Source organism: Mustela nigripes, chromosome 8, assembly GCF_022355385.1.
Source record: "Mustela nigripes isolate SB6536 chromosome 8, MUSNIG.SB6536, whole genome shotgun sequence".
NCBI classification, from domain to species: domain Eukaryota; kingdom Metazoa; phylum Chordata; class Mammalia; order Carnivora; family Mustelidae; genus Mustela; species Mustela nigripes.
The window spans coordinates 83936053-83955640 of record NC_081564.1 but is presented as its reverse complement, the minus strand read 5'-3'; the positions used below and the strand labels follow the sequence as shown (position 1 = coordinate 83955640).

At 47.4% G+C, this 19588-nt stretch overlaps 1 protein-coding gene across 3 annotated transcripts in view; it reads left to right on the top strand.

The window, feature by feature from the left end:
• The window catches only part of CD226 (CD226 molecule), an 81998-nt gene that overhangs the window by 34215 nt on the left and 28195 nt on the right, over positions 1–19588 (top strand). The window lies entirely within an intron of this gene.

Genomic DNA, 19588 nt, shown 5'->3' with positions numbered 1-19588 from the left:
TTGGCAGAGAGGCAGGCAGAGAGAGAGGAGGAAGCAGGCTCCCCGCCGAACAGAGAGCCCGATGCGGGGCTGGATCCCAGGACCCTGAGATCATGACCTGAGCCAAAGACAGAGGCTTTAACCCCCTGAGCCACCCAGGTGCCCCAAGTCCTGCATTTCTAAGTCAGATCTTGGGCACCTCAACACGAATTGTTCCTTTTACCCTAGTCTGGCTTTAGTAAGGCCCTTCTCGAGACTGAAATTATTTCTCAGCCCTTATTATAGTTGTATCCTGTGTTAAAAATGAAAATGTATCCTTCTTACTTAGAATAGACTAAACATCTTGCAATAGATTTGCTATCGCTCCAGTGCTCTTATAAAAACCTGTGAACATTTATTTTTCCAGCTTTGTATATGTCTTAGTGCTCCAACTAGTAAGTAATAACTTGTCATTCATTAGGGGGACTTTCTTATGTTTGATATAATTGGTAATAATGGGTAATAAAAACTGAGGATTCTCAGTACTCCCTTAAGTGTAGTTATGCAAAGACAGAAATGGGATCTTGTTTTTAATTTGCGCGCACACACACACACACACACACACACACACACACCACCACCACCACCACCACCAAACCATATTAAAGCAAAAAACCTGGAGAAAAGGGGTCTTTAGGGCGATAAGCGTATAATCAGGAGTATCATGGAAGCAAATTATGCCAAATAGTACTGGACAAAGTCTGGAGTGTGTAAGCCACACAGTGCTTGTGTCTTCAACTTTGACTAACAGTCACTTAATTGACTAATGAGTAGACAAGTCCTTTAAGGTCATATTCAAAATGTAAGGGACAGTGGGGAGGCTTCCTGAGGCTTCCCATCAACCACACATGCTGCTTAATGTGCACGGGCGGCTCAGCCAGCAGGAGGGATCGCTGGCTTATTAAGGAAATTGGGTTGGGAAGGTGAAAGCCTTGGTAGCCTTCCTATATGAGATGATAAGAAGCAACTCCTGCCCCGGGGACGCTCACAACCTAATGGCACACACCAAGGGGTCAATGTCCAGAGTGGACAACGACAGGCGAAAACTGTATCTTTGTGAGCAAGTTGGAGAAGGCTTCACGGAAGATCACCTTCATGGAGGTCTTCAGGGTGAATGAGAGTTTTAGGGAGTCCAGCAGACAGGGCAGCCTGCACGGAGATGCAGAGGAGTGGACATGAGTGGTGAACACACGGGGCCTTGAGTGGCCTGGTGAGCATGGGCATTACGGGTCACGGATGGACATGAGGGCGGGGTTGATGAGGGCAGAGAGAGAGCTCGCAACAGCTTGTGTTTGCATGAGGCGCTATGGAGCGAGAGGTGTTGAAACTGAGGGTCAGATCGGATTTCCAACTAGGAAAGAGTACTCTCCCAGAGGAGAGATGGGTGTAAATTCTCATGGTCTCAGCATGAAAAACAAATGCATCTTAACACAGCGGAGACAGATTGTATGTAGATGAAGAAAGCACAAGGGAACGTGGCTGACTTACACTGTACATGTGAGATCACGTTTTTATTTATAGGGTTCTAGAATGAGTAGTCTGGAGTTGCCAATATAGCAACAGGGATGGGCTCCCTGATGTACAGCTACTCTTCTGGTGCATAGTGGGCCTTTGGTTCTTCGGTTCAGACACTGAGTCAAATTTCTGGGTTCAAGTACTGACTCCACCTCCACTAACCCTGACTTTGTTACCCTGTCTAGAATGAGCATAGTAACGGCGCCTGCATTGGAGGGTAGTTTTGACATTCACATCCCCTGGGAAGTACTTGTCACAGCTCATGTCAAACTATAAGCACCTGGTATGTATTACATATTATTATTAATTGGCCAAAATAACCAAAGTTATCTTCTTTTGAAGACGTATGAGTAACACTATATTCAGAGAAAAATAAAGAAGAATATACCAAAGTTGTTTTCTCTTGAGGAATGATGAGTAGTACTAGACCTATAGAAAGAAATACAGAGGGACTATCTTTCGGGAAAATAAAAAGGAGAACAGTAAAGATTTCTCAGATATGAAAATGAAGAAAAGGAAACATTAGTGGGCCGAGAAGCGATGCCGTGTGGTAAACTGCCCACAGCATTCTTTTGTCTTGTATCTGAATGGGCAGTTGACGGGAACAGGAGGTATGTTTTCTGAGGAAAACTCCTGAGTTTCAAAGCACATGAAGTGGAGGACCATAAATTTGAAGAACAGAGAGAGACAAGGAGGTCACCTTTGGTCGCACCCAGCGGAGGGCGAGAAACAGGTTCGTCTGCAGAGGCTTTCCGAAGGGAAGCAACACAGTTAGGATGCCCCCTTCCACCGTTCCCAGTTCCCCTATGGGCTTGGGTCTATGTGAAAGTCTATGAAGAAAAGTAGGCAAAGGTGAGGGAGGTTGTGCTCCTTAACGGAAACAAACTGTCCCTTTTTTCGAGAGATCTTAATTTTTTAAATCCTCGTGCAGTGGCTGGTGCTACGCAGCCGACTCCCTGTCCTCTCACTAGTACGTACGATTCAGTCATGATAAACAATTCTTTTTGTTAGACTTAATAATCCTGCCCTGAATGGTTCGGTAAAATAAGAGGAAAATATGCTTTGCGGCGGGCCGTTTATTTCACACAGAGATAATACGCTTTGTCTCTTCAGCCTTTATTCTCAAAACTTGGATAAGCTTCTTGCCTTCCCTTCTTTCAAACAGTAGCGTCATTAGCTTTCTCTTGCTACCAGACACGATTTGAGGGTTTCATGTACCTTCCAGGTGATCCCTTAAATATTGTGGTAAAAATGGAATGTTTTGTCTTATGTGATAGAATTCCCTGGCTCAAGGCTTCTCTCCCAATATTTTAGATATTCTTTGTAGCCGTCTAAAAGGTTGATTTTCTTTGTCCCCTTTGTTGGGAAAAAGCCCCCCAACAGCTTTTCTGGAATGTTCGAACTGCTTAGGTTGCTCCAGTCCTCTTCCTCACCTAGAGTGTCATGGAGGCAGAGAGGCCGCAGCCAGTTTTCAGTCGTCCTTGAGAAATGAAGCAGCAAATTAGCCGAGATAATACCCAATGCTCACCCGAATCAGTGGCTGAAGCCTCTACAGCCAAGACGCTTACTGTCTTAACCTTTTTTCTGTGTTTGGCATTTCTCACCCTTTTGCTCTTTTCTCCAGTTTTGCATCCTCCAGCAGCTACATGATTTCTCAAATGCTCCGTTTTTCAGTTTCTAGCCTTTGGGGAGATTCCCCATCCCCGCCCCCCCCCCCATTGCTTCCACGGCCGTGGCCGTGACCACGCAGAGCTCAGCAGCCCGTGACGTCCCACTGTCCTGCTCAGACATTCAACCGACGAAGCGGAGTCCAAGTCCAAGCGAATGCGCCCACCTCCTGGGCCTTCCACCTTCCACGGGATTTCCGCAGAGTTCCCTGCACCCAGCAGGGCTTGCAGATGGCCGCTTTGCTCCAGGTCCGCACGAGACCTTGCTCCTCTGCGGGGACGGGGCTCCGGTGGTGCGTCCGGGCTCCGAGCTCACAGCACAGCGCGGGGTGTAATTCTCGGCCCCTCTCTGGGCGCCGGGCCAGCTCCTAAGCTCTGTGAGGACAGGGACACGCTGTCAGACGTGCTGCTGTATCCCTGACTTCATCTCAGCCCCTCGCGCAGAGGAGGCTCGGATGAACTATTTTATGCTGAATCAGTGACTGAAGCCAGTGACTTTTTGTAAGTTCCCGCAGGGCGGGGACAGGTCTCGCTCATTCTGTGCCGGGAATACTGCTTCACACGTCGTTTCGCAACAGACTCATAAGGGCTGATTTGCTGGATTCACTCACCTCAGTGTTAAAAACTGTCTCGGAAAGTTGTTTCAGCGTATTGTTAAGTCGAAAAGAAACATGTAGTTTGAGAAAGAGACGGGTACCACCATAGTAAGAAAAAAGAAGCACCATTGTGGTGTGACTGAGCAGGTAAAATGGGAAATATTTACTGTGATTACTTTGGAGATTGGCATCACGAGTGATTTTTATCTTCTTCTTTTGGCTTACGTGAATTTTCTAATCTTTCCACACCAGAAAAAACAAAGCAAAACAGAACAACCTGCAAATAGTCGGTAATGCATGGGACTGTCCTGGGGTGCCCTTCCCTCCCCGTGTGGTGTTGGGTCTGGGGCAGTGTAGACTCTGTCCGATACTTCTGGAACAGTCAGGTTTTGCAAGGGTTCAATGTGCTATTAAAGCTTGAATGCAGGGACTCTTGGCGATTGTCCTACTCTTTTTCTTTTCTTTTTTTCCAAGAGAATCCAGACTTTCTCCTTGCTACCTCAAAGCACAGTTACCCATGGATTAATTATTAGAGTGGAGCTCTAGTCTATGATCTTTTTCAATACTATTTTCCCCAACAAGTGGTATGAGGAATTAAAACCATGTTTGTACACAAACCCCAGGGCATCCCTGATGTTCTGGATGACCAGATGAGAGCGACCACTCGGGAAAGGGAACCCAAGCTACCAAGGTGAGGAAACATGTTCATCCTCTGTTTTACTTTTAAAAACTAACAACCGTATGACAGGTGTATCTTAGGAGTCTCGCTATGAACAAAGAGGAAAATTTGGTTAAAATATGGGCATAAGCTGAGGGGGTGGTCTGAGTTAGTCTGAGGAGGAGAAGTTATCTGGAAAATCTTAGCGGAGGAATCCATACCTGACTCCCCAGGCCAGGGTGGCGGCGGGGGATGGGGAAGGAGGGTGATGCTGAGCGAGGGAGCCACCCAGTCTGGCCTCGGGGAGGGGGGGGGCAAGTCTGGGTGTGTGTTGAGAGGAAGCTCAGGGTCACGGGGAGCAGTGCACCGACGTTGAACTGTGGTAAAACTGGGGCTTACGATATGTGCTAAGAAGTCTGAATTTTATCATAGAGGATTCGGGGGTACATTCAAGAATTTTGTTAGGGACTTACGGAGCCAGATCTGTGTTTTGCAAAGACTGCTCCGGCTTTATGACAGGGACGGAGGGAAGTGCGGTGGGCACGAGCAGGAGAACTATTGCCAGGCTGGTGCTTCACCCCAGGGGAGAGGTGGCAAAAAGAGCCCGCGAGAGCAGAGTGCAGAGAAGTGGGTAGAGCTAAGGCCCTTGGGGGGAAAGGGCGACGGAGCTGGGGGCGACTTAGCTGAGGGGTAGGCGGGGGAGAAGCGAAGGCTGCTGCGCGTGGCTCTGAGTGCGCGTGGGCACGTATTTGCCAGCTGGAGGTCATCGGAACAAGGAACGATCCCATGTTGCAAAGGTTCAACGTTTACACGCACAAAGTTACATTGTTATGTTGGCATCTCTTAAAGCTAAATGGATAAGAATAAAATGAATGCTCATTAGGTACATATATTGAATAGAAAAATCTTTTCTGGTATTCTTTTATATACAGAAGGCATTAAAATCATGGTTCGTGCCCTCAGATAGGGTTAGACCTTAGTTGGTGAACTGTTTACTCGTTATAGTAAATGAAGGTCTCTAGTTCACTGGGAATGACTCCTAGAAAATGTCATTTTGTGGTTTGATGCTTATCTAAAAATCAGGAAAAGGGCGCCTGGGTGGCTCAGTGGGTTAAGCCGCTGCCTTCGGCTCAGGTCATGATCTCAGGTTCCTGGGATCGAGTCCCGCATCGGGCTCTCTGCTCGGCAGGGGGCCTGCTTCCCTCTCTCTCTATCTGACTGCCTCTGTCTACTTGTGTTCTCTGTCTGTCAAATAAATAAATAAAATCTTTAAAAAAAAAAAAAAAAAAAAAATCAGGAAAATATACTCTTTCATTACTCTATGAATCAAACATATTGTTCCTAGCTGAGATGATAAATGTTTTGAATTATAGCTTTCTGGAAAACATTTTGTTTCATACAGATTAGTCTGAGAGCCTATTTTGGGTTTTTTTTACCTTTTATTTTTAACTTTCAAAGAAGATACATTTTATTTTCAGAGTTGAAATAGCATTTGGGGACACGTATAGTGGGGAGGGGCGGATGGTCAATGTCATCTTAAATTTTTTCCTAGGGCTCGTGTATTCTTAAAATTTATTTAAATCGGTTTTGTTTAATAATTTTATATGATTTTATTTTTTAAAAGATTTATTTATTTTAGAGAGAGAGAGAGAGAAAGTGAGCACACGTGAGCAGGAAGGGCAGAGAAGAGGGAGAGAGAATCCCAAATCTCCCCTGAGCCCAGGGCCCAATATGGAGATTGGTTGACATTGATCTCATGACCCTGAGATCACGACCTGCACCAAAACCAAGAGTCTGACCCTCCACCAACTGAGCCACACAGGCGCTCCTATCACATATGATTTTATAAGTAGCTATGTACTAAATTAATCTTTTCCTGAAATAAGCAGTGAGGTTTTGGTTTTATTTGTGGCGTGTCATAAACAACTCACAAATCACCATTTTGGTGGTTATCTGTGGTTGCTTAAGCCCCCAGTGATTTGTTTATATGCATCACTTAGACACCGGATTTAAGCCTGTGAGTAAATTACTTTTGCAGTTGAATACAATCGCATCTATTGACAGGCAAAAAGATGCTTTATTTTCCTAACCGTTACTCTATACAATCTAGCTCTGAAATGAAGTAGTTTAAGTGGGATAAACCTCACCTTGATTGAGGCACATTAGGGCATATTAGTAATTGTTGCCACTAGCTCAGCCACATCCTGTGATTAGACTCTGATCCCCAAATTTTATGGCTTTTTGTTTTGTTTTGCTTTTAAAAGGCAAACCCATAAATGTGATAAATGTAATTCCAAGATAATGGAGTTAGGAAGCCATTACTGAAGGCAATTTTAGAGGAAAATGGAGAGTGTAAAATGATGACTTTAAAATATTTAAAATTATGGAGGTGGAAATTAAATTGCAGACTTCGGAGGGAAGTGTGTACCGTGCAGGGGAAATGGAAGTCATCCCTAATTTAGGGGAAGAATTTACAGTGAGATAAAAAGCCAGAGAGAATGGCAAATGTGGAGTTTAAATATTTTAAAAGTAACCATTTCAATTAGTTCCTGCATTTAAAAAATGGCATGTAGCAATAGGGCATACAAATTCATAAGGGGCCATATTGATCTAAGCTCTTCCTGACCTTGCCTCAAACAGGGTATTTGAGAACTCAGTGTAATCTGAAAAAGAATTTTGTTTCTTTTTCTATTTCATCTTTGCTTTTGGTGTTTACATGTTTAATGTTGTCCTTAACGGAGATCTACAGCACAATAGAATGCACCCCAGGTTCTTTTGTTAGTGACATTAACATGGGTTTCATTTCTTAGATTAAAATACATCGTATGGTCTCTCTGGCCATTTACTAAGATGTCTACGCATTTCTGTATTTTTACACCTATTCTACTACTAAGGAATCGAAGCAAGGAGCAGTGATTCTGAACCCTGTCAGATCTGATGTTCTCTTTCATCCTAAGTACTTTATAAATGTGGGACTATTTTGAAATCATACTCATAGATATGGAAAAGCTACCTCCACAGACAGTTGCAAAAAATAAATCTAATGCTGTAAGTGTAACTTAAAGGAGAAATAACTTGTAAGCAGTTTACAATAAGGTGGTCTGCATTTTCACATATACACACTGAAGCGCTATTCTGCGAGAGGACAAAACGAAGTGTTAACTGTCTCCACCTGCATTTAGAGTCGCCATGAAGCATAAGGACATGCCCCTTGAAGACTCGGTCACCCTGAGTGGCACTGTCACCTATGACGCTGTATTCAAAATAGCAACTGAAGTTCTAATCCTTCAAAGTGAAAATTTACCCTGCTTTAAGCTGAACAGAAATAGAATTCCTAAAAAAGTCAGCTTAAACAGCTCAGAAATATTTTGTGTACATGTTTTTGTACCGGTTTACTTCCAGGCGAGTCAAAACCTCTTGAATTATTAATTGTAACTCTTTTGAAGGTAAGTAGCTTTTGGCCCAGGACTCAAAACTTCGTCTTAAGTATAGCTGGTCCTCAATTGATGGTTATTTGTGTACTAGTTTCTTTAGAGCAAGAACCTTTCTGTTTTATTGGGAGTAACAGAATGACAGCCGAATGCATCTGAAATGGTCTTGGTTGTCATTCTCGATTAGAGAAAGGGCCAAAAGTTGGGTCTGTCTTGCCCTTCCTTCCCTTTCCAATTTCTTACAGTAGAAATGCTTTTCTAAAAGAGGAGTAAACGGGACCCGGCACAGATACTGAGATCTGACGTTCTTCAGAGAGAAAATTGGAGACTGAAAGAGCCTTTGCAAGGTATTGCCAACCACAGGTTCAAATCAAAATTGGAAAAGAAATATTTTGCCCTGGGTCCATGAACACAAATCTATAGATACAGGGTGCACTGTGAGTTTCATTTCTTGGCGGGGCGATGAACCCGAATTACACTCCTCTGGTCCCTCCTCCCGTTGCCAAAGGCATTAATATGAGGTGGGTGGCTAGAAGCAAAGGGAAGCTTGCGAGTCTCGCTCTTCAGGGGGGCTGGGGATGCGGTTGCTCTCAAAGCTTATCAGCAGGGCTCACCCAGCACACTCGGAGCCATGGCACTCTTTTGCACATGTTGGGTGGAATGTTGTTGGAGAAAGATAGGATTTCAGAGCCAGAGGGCTTTCACCTCTGACCCAATATTTACAAACCAAACTCTTGGACAGTAGTATAATTAACGGACATTTTTGATCGTTGTTCTGAAATAATGTTAGAAAAATATAATCACAACGAGACTGCTTTCCCAATTTTCGAAGTGTCTCGAATAGCAGTGATGTATTTCCCCCAAGTCACTTTGTTTCCAAAAATGTCATAAAGAGCAATAAGTATTCATAGAGAAGGTTTGGGATGTGGTTTCTTCTTCCCGCACTTTGATAAGAGGCAGCTTCTTCCCCTTCTCTTCCTATGTGGAACCTCCAGTTCTCTGAGCCTGTCAGATTTCTCCTCTTTCCCTTGGGCTGGTCCCTTGTTTGATGACTTGCAGGCTGAGCATTTGACTAGACATCTGAGCCCTGGGAAAAAAGCTCCTCCTGCCCATGAGATCTTTGCTGGCAAAGGGACCAGGACTGTGTTCTTCTCAACCGCTGTTGGCACTTACCCATGCTTGGAATTTGATGGTAAATGACAGAGGTTTTCAATCTAAGATCTAAATACTGGCTTACCAATTTTGCTCTAAGGTGTTCCTTTTTTTTTTTTTTTTTTTTTTTTGAATGTTTACACTTTAGTGCATAAGCAGAAATTAATGAAATTCTGTTAATTGCTTCAGGCACTTCTCCTTTTAAGAAAATAAAAAGTTTGTTTTCTTTCTCTAGTTGTGGTCAAGCTGCTCTTTTTCCTGTTTTGAGAAGTGAGAAATTTAAATGGCAAAATAATCCGTGACCTCTGACAGTAATAAATCTCTTTAAGCATGTTTATCTCCTCAGTTAAGGACTGTTTTGTTTTTAAAGCTCTACCAATCTATTCTCTAACACATTCCAAGTTCCTTTTTCTTTCTAGAATATCCTTTATATTCTCCAGATCTTCCCTTTCTCCACCATGGGGAGCGGGGGTGGGGGGGCCGGTTCCCCCATCACAGGGTGCTTGCCAACGGGCTGGGTCTGACGAGAGAACAATGCCCTGGGGGCGGTTCTCCAGGGAAGGGCTCCAGGCACAGGCAGGACAGTCTCCTGGGAAGAACGCTAGACAGTTGCAGCTGCTGGGAGGGACAGCGGAGCAGGAGGGTTCGAGCCGGGTGTCCGGGTTGCCGTGGTCTTGAACACGGGCAGACGTTCACTGGGGCCTCGATTCCTTGCCAGGACTGCACATTGCTGCCCCAGGGCCCCGAAACGAGGTGCGACCACATTGTCACCCTGAGGGATGGGGTGTTCGAGGTGTGTTGGGAATTGGGCTTTGATTCACAGGGGGTTTGTGGCCTGAAATAGACGACTTGCCGATGAGTCTGGGATGGGGGGCTTCCAGCGCTCAGTGCAGCCTGTGTTTCTCATCCCAGAGCTCCCCATCTCCCCTAGAATTCCCCAGATCAGGGAGTAGCAGCACCAGCAGTTGTGCCTGGGGCCTGATTCAGCCATTGGTTCTCTGAGCCAGGCCTCAGGTGCCCAGTGAGTCCCAGCTCATTCTCTCCCTGCCCCTCTGTCAGGACACCCCGGTACTCCGCACACCCTGGAAGCCAGCCAGTGCCCCCTGCTGCTTTCCGGGGAAACCCCACACTCCCCCGCCACCCCCACAAGTTGCTTCTGGAGAGGTCACTGGGTGGAGGTGGGGAGGATGCCCTAGCAGACCCGGGGAGGATGTTGCTGGTGGACAATGGACCAGCCACTGGGGTCGCTGGTGCTGAGGTTCTCTGCCCACCCAAGGTGCGTATCTCTTATATCTGGGGTATCTTATTCTAGATATAAAAAAAACAGTGAATTTAATGGTAAAAAAAAAATTATGGTTTTCTAGGATTGATCTGTAGACATTTCCTCTGACCTAGAAACAGCACCCATTGAATGCTGAATCAATACTTATTACCTCCTTCTACTTCCATACCCATTTCTTTTATTGGTATATGACAGATTTCCTTTTATTTTTATTTATTTTTTAAGATTTTATTTATTTATTAGACAGAGATCACAAGTAGGCAGAGAGGCAGGCAGAGAGAGAGGGGGAAGCAGGCTCCCTACCGAGCAGAGAGCCCGATGCGGGGCTTGATCCCAGGACCCTGAGATCCCACGACCAGAGCAGAAGGCAGGCAGCTTAACCCACTGAGCCACCCAGGCACCCCCCCCCCCTTTTTTTTTTTTAAGAAAGTGGTTTCCTTTTTTGTTTGTTTGTTTGTTTTTTAAGATTTAATTTATTTGATAGACAGAGAAGCAGAGAGACAGGCAGAGAGAGGGGGGGAAGCCGGCTCCTGGTCAAGCAGAGAGCCCGATGCAGGGCTCGATCCCAGGCCCTGGGATCATGACCTGAGCCAAAGGCAGAGGCTTTAATTACTGAGCCACCCAGGTGTCCCCAAATTTCCTTTTAAATCCGGATGAACTGACAGGAGAACTGCTTGTTTCCCTCATTCTGCCAGTTCTTTGAGTCTCTTTTCTGCATCACTCGCTTTTCTGGCGGATCCAGAACTGTGCCTGCTTTAGGCTGGCATTCCTCCGGAGTCCAGAGAGGAGGAGGAATGTGAAAGGGATGAGTTAGGAAGTGTTCCCTGGACTGAGCAGGACGGAGGCCAGGCAAAGCGCAGGGGGGTCAACCAGAGCTCCTCTGCCAGAGGCGCCTGAGGACCCCCGACCCCTGTCAGTCACTGGACAAGGGTCCCTCTGGGTGTGTAGATCTCGGGCAAAGCGGGTTCCAGCTTCCCCAAGCTAAGCAGTGCTGGCTGTTCAGGAGAAAGCGCTGAGCTGGTGTGCCCAGAAAGCAGAGGGATCTCCCAGGGCGGTGCCTACGGGGACTGAAAGCATTTGCTCTGTGCCCAAGTCAAGTACCGGTTCTTTGCGCTTCACAGAGTTCCCGGCAATCGCAGGGCTGGTCGGAGCTCATGACTCCCAGAGCCCCAAGCGGAGGGTCCCATCTTTCTGTTCTCCCCGCTCATCGTTTGCCTCTGCCCTCCCGGAGAACACAAATGGCGTCAGCCTCCAAGAAATCTCAGCCTTTCTTAACCATGGCCCGTGCCGCACGAGGACTGTACTGAGTACAGTAGGGCTCCTGCGCAGAGTTTCAGGAGAGCTGTAAGCGAGTGTTGATCTCGCTTTCGTGGAATGCCGGCGCTATCGCGGACCGGAGATTTCTGCAGGGCCGAGACTCAGGGCCGCGTTCCCCGGTCCTGATACAGGAGGCCTTCGGTTTCCGAGCTCACGTCTCTGTCTGCAGAGTTGGCGGAAATTGCTTTCCAGTTCTTACAGTAATTTTAATCGGGTAGGAATCACAGCGGTAAAAATGGTGAAGCCCGGTTTTCTGAGCGGCGAGTTTAAAAACTTGGTTTGGCAACTCAGTGAATTTTATCACATCTCTCTATGGAGGTTGAAGGAGGCGCGTCCTCATGTATGTGTTCCTGTGAGTGTGTGGGATGCGCGGTGGGGTTTTTCCCCACTCGGGGCATTTTTAGCATCTAATTGCTTCCTAGTCATTTTTCATACGTCATTGATCAGAAATTCTACTTGCTTGTTCTCCACAAAGCCAACGGGAAATATAAGTGGAAGGTAGCGAGGGCGATTCTGTAAAAACTAGGGACAAGGACAGAAAACACAGAAGGAAACTGAACATGGAGTAGAAGTGCTAAGTGCACAAACCTTGTTCAGCTAATCGAGCATCTTGTGTGGGTGTCCTCGGCAGATTTTCTTCGGGCAAATAACTGTATTTGGTTGAGACTCTTTGACAGCCCTTGCAGAGCTGTTAGCGGGCTGGGAACCAAGGTCACACCTGTCCATCCCAGGCTTTCTGTGGGTCCGTTGCTGTGCTCCTGGGACGGCCTGCTCCCGTGGCTCTCCGCCAGCTCGGACCTGGGGCCCCTTTGTCTTTACACCGGTACGGTTTCCGCTGGAGGAGCGAGGGAATGAGGGAGTGAGTGAGTGAATGAATCAATAGCAGAAGAGGTAGCATTTTGTTGCCTCATGTTTGTCGTCTGTAGTCTTCCTGCTCAAGTCTCCTACCCACCCGGCCCTTGAACGTGTTTCCACTGCTTCTGCCCGCTGTGCTCCCGGGGAGCCCGGTGGCCCCGGACGCGGCTGGCTCCTGGCTCTGCTCTGTCTCCCCCGCCACGGCCGGTCTGTTCCCGGCCGCTGGCCGGTGGGAAGCTGCTTCCTTTCCTTTCAGTCGGAAAGCAATCTAATGGGCGATTTCACACTAATGTGTTGGTGCCTGCCAGGAGCTGAGGTTGTTATGTGCATTTTAACAAGGACAAGTAAAGAAATTGATTTCTAATTATAGGATTTAAGGCATCATAAAATAAGATATTTAGGAACAGGGGTTTCCTAGGAGCCTATTTTGCCTCTGTGAACTCCTGCTCAGCTGCAGGTAGGAAGGAAAATTCTCTGACGTGTCGTTCCTTGCAGGCCTGGGATGAGATAGCAGCCTTGGCTTGGCAGGGGCTCCCCGAGCCTCCTCCCTAGGAGGGTCTCCCTTCTCCGCCACCCTCCAGCCAGCTGGGTGACGTGTCTGGAGGTTGTCAGTGTTGGGGACGAAATGGCACAGCACATGCAATGCCTTTCATGCTGGCACATAGTAAGTCTCAATTGAGGTATATTATTTTGCTTTTAAAATATGTCAAAAATGTTTAAAGTAACTGAAACAAAATGCTGAATGTCGTCTTCAGTGACAATTTGCTAACACAGTCGATTCTCTAGCAGGAGGTGATTAGAGTCGGTGTTAATCTTTTGGTTCTTTTTCTATAAAACTCTGCCATGCAGAAAGTCTGCATTAACTTTCTAAGTCAGTGCGGCCACTTGCTCACCTTTAGCAGAAAACGAGCTAATGCTTCTGGGCTGTATTGTATCGTCATCTTTTGGTTTTACAAGACCTCAGAACTGTACTATTTAAAATTCTTATATCCCACGAGTCATTTATTTTTCTGGTTGGGAGGAACTGCAGAGATGCTCAGAAGTAAGACTTTTTCGTGTACTTCAACAAATCCTATGCTAGCGACTTAAAAAAAGAAAAGAAAAGAAAAGAAAGAAGCGTAATTCTCGTACGGTGACAGAGAGACTGAAATGTACATTTTAACAATTAAAACCTGTGAGCAAAATTCACATGTGAGGAAACACGGTGATCCTTCAGGCAGACCTTGTCAAGCTTCAGAGAGCTCCAGGAAGCCACTAGGGCGGTAGCCGGGGGTCTGGGGGTGGGTGCTCTCTGGCCACGGTGGTGGTTGCTTTGAATCACAAGGCGGGGATCTGACCCAGGAATCCGTCCAGGCCGGAGTCGTGTTCCTCGTGCTCTTCGGTGCTCAGACATCGCCGTGTGGACCTGCACAGACCCCTCCTCTGTGTGCATCTTCTGCGCCGAGTGTCTGATTTGCTGTCCTGGACCTGTTTGCCTGCTTCTGGCTACTTCTTTTGCAGAAACGCGTGGCCTTGCCTCGCCTGACAGTTTTGTCAGGTTGTGTTTTTATCTCTGAGCGGCTCTCCTTCTTCCCACTTTATCTGTGCTGTTCAGTCAAGTTTTGTCAGGTTGTGTTTTTATCTCTGAGCCGCTCTCCTTCTTCCCACTTTATCTGTGCTGTTCAGTCAAGCAATCTTTTAGCTTATTTTTATCTTGTTTGGTTCCTTTACCTTTTATCTGCACTTCAGTGAAGGACAGGAAGTGACAGCGGTGGGGAGGGAGCTGTGAAGAGGCTGATTTCCCTAACTGGGCCCGCCTTGCTGCTTCTGGTAGGTTCTCGTAAGATCCAGACTGTCGAGAAATGTCAGCCTGAGGAAGATTTCCCCAGCTCCTCCCGCCTCCTCCCACCCCTGTGGGACGTGCTGGGCCGTCTCTACAAGACTCCACCCCTCGGGGGGAGGATTGTCTCTGTTCTGGAGCTGGAAGTCTCAGACAGGGTGTCCACACAGTCAGGGTCAGCTCCTTCTGAGGCTGCGAGGGGGAGTCTGCTCCAGGCCTCTCTTCTCACTTCTGGTGGTTTCTGGCAACCTTTGGCGTTCTCTGTTTTGTGCACACTTTCCCGTGACCTCTGCCTTCACCTGCACACCACGCTCTCCCTGTGCACAGGTCTGCGTCCCTAGGCACGGTCCTGTTGGATGGGGACCTGCCCCACTCTGCTGTGACCTCATCTTAACTGATGACCTCTGCAGTGACCCTCCTTCCAAATAAGGTCACATGCTGAGGTGCTGGGGGTTAGGCCTGCAATATATGAATTTCGGGGGGGGGGGGGGGGTGTGCACACAATTCAAGCATCGCGTCATCTGGATACATTCCAGCTTTTTAGAGCAACGCCGTCCCCATGACTTTCTTTGCCTTCTGCCTTTGACATGATCGCAGCACCCGGCGTTTCCAGACTGGTCCGGAGTGTGTGGGGCACAGCTTAGGGCGCGCGCTGCCTTGGTCTCGGCTAATGGCTCCTGTTTGCCCCTGTTTCTGGTGTGCTTGGAGCTGCCTAACACGGCAGTTTGGGGCCCCCATGACTGCCCTTTCTCCCGGTCTGTCACCGGCAGAGCGAGTCACCCTTGGGAGCTTTACCCTCTGGAGTCTGTGCTCCTCCTGCCCCCCGGGCCTCGTGGGCACCGCACGCCCTGCGGGCTTCCCCGCAGCAGGTTCTCCGCTTCCTGGACCCTGCTGCCCACTTGTGATTGCGATTTTCTTTATTTTAAAAATTTAAAGTATTTATTATTGGGGTAAAATACAACACGATACTAGTTTCAGGTGTACAACCAAATGACTTGATGTGTATGTTGAGAAATGATGACCTCAGTAAGTCTAGTTAGTAACTGTCATCATACACGGCTATGAAATTTTATTTGTTCTTTGATGGAAACTCTGAGGTTGTACTCTCTTAGCAAGGGCTTGCTTATTTTTGAGATCTTTGTCTCAGGTCACTTTAAATACTTCCTTAGTCATCATGCGGTGGACATTTTTTTTGGCATTTAAATGGGACACTTTAAGGCCTTTTAGGAAGGTTCTCTATTGAGCCCATACATAGTCTAGGCACAGCTGGGAATATGCGAAGCTACTACTCCTATCGCTTCTAATTAGCTGGAGTAATAGTCGTGCTCCTGCAGTTGGCTCAGGGCAATTCTGGCTGTTTAATTTTTAGCCTATTTTAAACATCATAAGAGCGAGTTATTGTCTTGTGCTTTGGAAACCCTGGGGAGAGGTCTGACAGAGCAGGAGCTGTGGATTTGGACATCTGCACGCAAGAAAGGTTTGGAAATTGCAGGTGCGGCGGGGGGGCGGGGGGCGGGATTCCCCAGGGATGGTGAGCCCAGGGGGGACGGGCATTGGAACCCCAGGGGGAAGACTTACTCCCCTGGGTAAGACCCCTGTGGAGGAAAGTCAGAAAGGAGAGAGGACAGGCAGGCACATGCCGGGTCACAGAAGGCCAGCGTTTCCAGAAGGGTGTAGCATCCAGTGCTCAAGTTCAAGAACACCCATGACTTGCCGTGTTGAACGGTAGAGGTGGTTCCTGGGAGCATTGAGGCATACATGAGAAGTGGAGAAGAGTCGGGAGCAGTGGATTCCTTCCAGAATTTTGACGAATAGAGAAGAAGAAAGGGGGATTAGCCCACAAGCACCAGAGGGTCCAAAATTGGTTTTCAGGGAGGGGAGAGATCCTATCTGGAGCTGAGGAGTTTTGTGTTTTCATGTCCCATGATCGTTGGTCCCGGTGTCACGGGTCATGTTTCTCTGCTCTTTGTAGGGCTGCCAGTTGGTAGGTAGATGTGGAGGCTTGAGCCGGGTCAGACTGGGTTGTTCTGGCCAGGCTGCTCCTCTCAGGGTGGCTTCATAGAGACATGAATGGATTTTTGTTTTTTGGTTTTTTTTTTTGCTTGTTTCTGTTTCTGTTTTTGTTTTTTTGTGAATTTACAGACACAGACGACCATTGTTGGGAACAACTAATTCCGTAACGTTGGCGTTACGCATATGATTTCAAACACATTCTCAGTATGAGAGGTTTTGTAGATGTAAAATAGCCCCCTTCCCCAGATCAGTGGGGACACGCCACACATTGCAAAGTGAGATGACAAATACAGTTTTTATTCACAAACCATCGCTTGACTTCTCTGCTCTACGCCACGCACTGCTCTCGGTCCTAAGTAGAGTGGTGTGCGGCGTGTAAAGATCTGTACAGAGGCCTGGGCCTATGAAGCTTTTGGGAAGTGGACTCGGGCTTTTGTGAAGTTGAGTGATAACGCAAGGCTGCTCGGACGGCACGCAGGGCCACGGGCGGCGAGAACAGTGAAAGAGGACAGATTTGCGGCTGGGGCCGTGCAGCTGGTCTGGGGCCGTGGCGTGAGGCCCAGGTGCACCTGGGAAGTTTGGGGTCCCCAGGCATTCAGCGGTGCTCGGAAAACACTGATGAAGCACTGAGATAATTTTTTTAAAATTACCATGTTACCATGTCCGAAAAACCATATACAAAGTACAGAGAATTTCATCATATTATTCTGTAATAAAATCCTGTAGAAACAACACACAAATTTATTAGAACAGACAAAATCCTGCACCCTGAGAGCATCCAGTGCGGATGAGGACGGAAGTGAGAGCAGGACTCGTTCGTCGCCGGTGGGCCCGGAAACGGGGTCGCCACTGTAGAATGCTGTTTGCCAGTTTCTTGCACAACTAAATATGCTCTGACCGCACAGTCCAGCAGTCCTGCTTCTTGATATATGCCGAGAGGAATGAAAAACTCGTGTTCACACAAAACCCTGCTTGTGAATGAGCATCACTCGTAATTGCCAGAAGTTGGAAGCAACTCAGATGTCCTTCAGTAGGTGCGGGTCCATCCAGACCACGACTATTCAACATGCAAAAGAAACGAGCTCTTAAATCATGAAAACACGTGGAGGAACCTCGAGTGCTCATGGCCAAGGGCAAGAAGCCGATCTGAAAGGGCTCCGTGCCGTAGGATTCCAGCTTCTGACATTTTGGGAAAGGCAGAAGTATGCGGGAGTGCGAGGATCAGTGGTTGCCAAGGGCTGAGGAGGGGAGAGCCCGGGCAGAGCAGGGGGGTTGTGGAGAGCAGCAAGATGGCTTCATAGCACGTCACGGCGGCTGTGTGTCCTTGGACGTTTGTCCAAATTCATAGAATGTACAATAGCAGAAGTGAACTCTAAATTCTGGACTTTGGGTGATTATAATGTTAAAGATAGTTTCCCACTTGGTATAAAATCATCTAATACGGGATCTCGATAATGGGGAGGCTCTGTGGGGGAGCCTCGCTAGCGGGGAGGGGGGAGGTATGCGGGAGGGGGAAGCGTGTGGGAAATCTCTGTTCCTTCCTCTCAGTTTTGCTGTGAACATTAAGACTACTCCTAAAAAATATTTTTAAAAATTTTTTATAATTTTTGAAAAAAGATTTTATTTCTTTATTTGACAGAGAGGGAGAGATCACAAGTAAGCAGAGAGACAGGCAGAGAGAGAGGAGGAAACAGGCTCCCTGCCAAGTAGAGAGCCCGATGCGGGGCTCGATCCCAGGATCCTGAGATCATGACCTGAGCCGAAGGCAGAGGCTTAACCCGCTGAGACACCCACAGGCGCCCTTAAAAAATATTTTAAAAAGCCACAGTCTATTCTGTTTTTATGCTGAGAATTAATCCATCACGAAACAGAAATATAAAATCAACTGGTTTATTATTTTTGTTTCTATTTTTAGGGTTCTAATCAAACTTTTTCTTCCTTATCCATTATTGATCCCTGTTTGAAGTAGCTGCATTTTCCAGTTCCAAGCACATCAGGATGCCGGGGTTCTCTTGTGTGTGTGTGTGTGTGTGTATGGTGGGGGGGCAGTTTCAGGGTCATTTCCTGTCCCCTTGCACGTGTTGTGCATGAGGATCAGGTGACGCGCGAGCAGGCAGCAAGCAACATGAGAGACACGGCAGGCTCTGCGCACCTGCTCTGGGTCTCGGTTTTTATCTGACACCATCCAGCACTTCTGTCATCTGGAAAGGTTAACCGGGGGCGACTCTGTGCCTCAGAGCCACCTGCCTCTGAGCGGGGTCCTGCTTCTTTCAGCCCCGTGCATGTCTACGGACAGGTGGTCTGGGTCCTTATGCAGAGCCTGGGCTGCGGAACCTTCCAGGCTCTGTCGAGGACAGCTCCCCTGAGAGCTGGAGGCCAGGCTGCTCGGCACTGCACAGTGCCTCCCCTGTCTTGTGCAGCGGTCCAAGGGCAGACTCTCCTCAGACAAGATGCCCCTTTATACCCAAGCTGGCATCACTGGGGGTTGCTTCCTGAGAGCAGCTTTTGGTTACAGGAGCCCATCAAGCCCCTGAGGTGTGCGGGTGTGCGAGGGCAGCCCCAGCCCGGAAGATAACAGGACCGCAGGTGTGCGGGGCTGGAGACAAACCTGGGGACGGACCGGCTCGCCTGCCACTGATTTGTGAGGGTCGAGCACGGCTCACACTAACACTTGTTTCTTGGTCGTTTTTTCCTTTCTTGTATTTCCTTATAGTTTCCCAGTCCAGTGTATGCGTATCTGATTTAGCCTTTTATTTATATCTTCTCACACTTTTTCCTCTTAAATCTGCTTTTCCCTGTCTTAATTTTATTTTAGTTTCTCCTTTGTTTTCTTTAGGTTTTAATTTTCTTTTTTTTTTTTTAAAGATTTTATTTATTTATTTGACAGACAGAGATCACAAGTAGGCAGAGAGGCAGGCAGAGAGAGAGAGAGGAGGAAGCAGGCTCCCTGCTAAGCAGAGAGCCCGATGCGGGCCTCGATCCCAGGACCCTGAGATCATGACCTGAGCCAAAGGCAGCGGCTTAACCCACTGAGCCACCCAGGCGCCCTAGGTTTTAATTTTCTTACTTGTTCCATGTCTTATGAATTTTCTCCCTTTCCTTCTTTTTTATTTCCTGTTCTTCTGTTGACTTTATTTTAGAGATAAGATGCTTCCTGTGTGCTTGTTATGTGGGTAAAGTGTTAACTTTGATAAATAGTTGTACAATTACAAAATTGAAAAACTGGAGTTCTGTGGTTTTCTCTTTTCAACAACATTTTGACAAA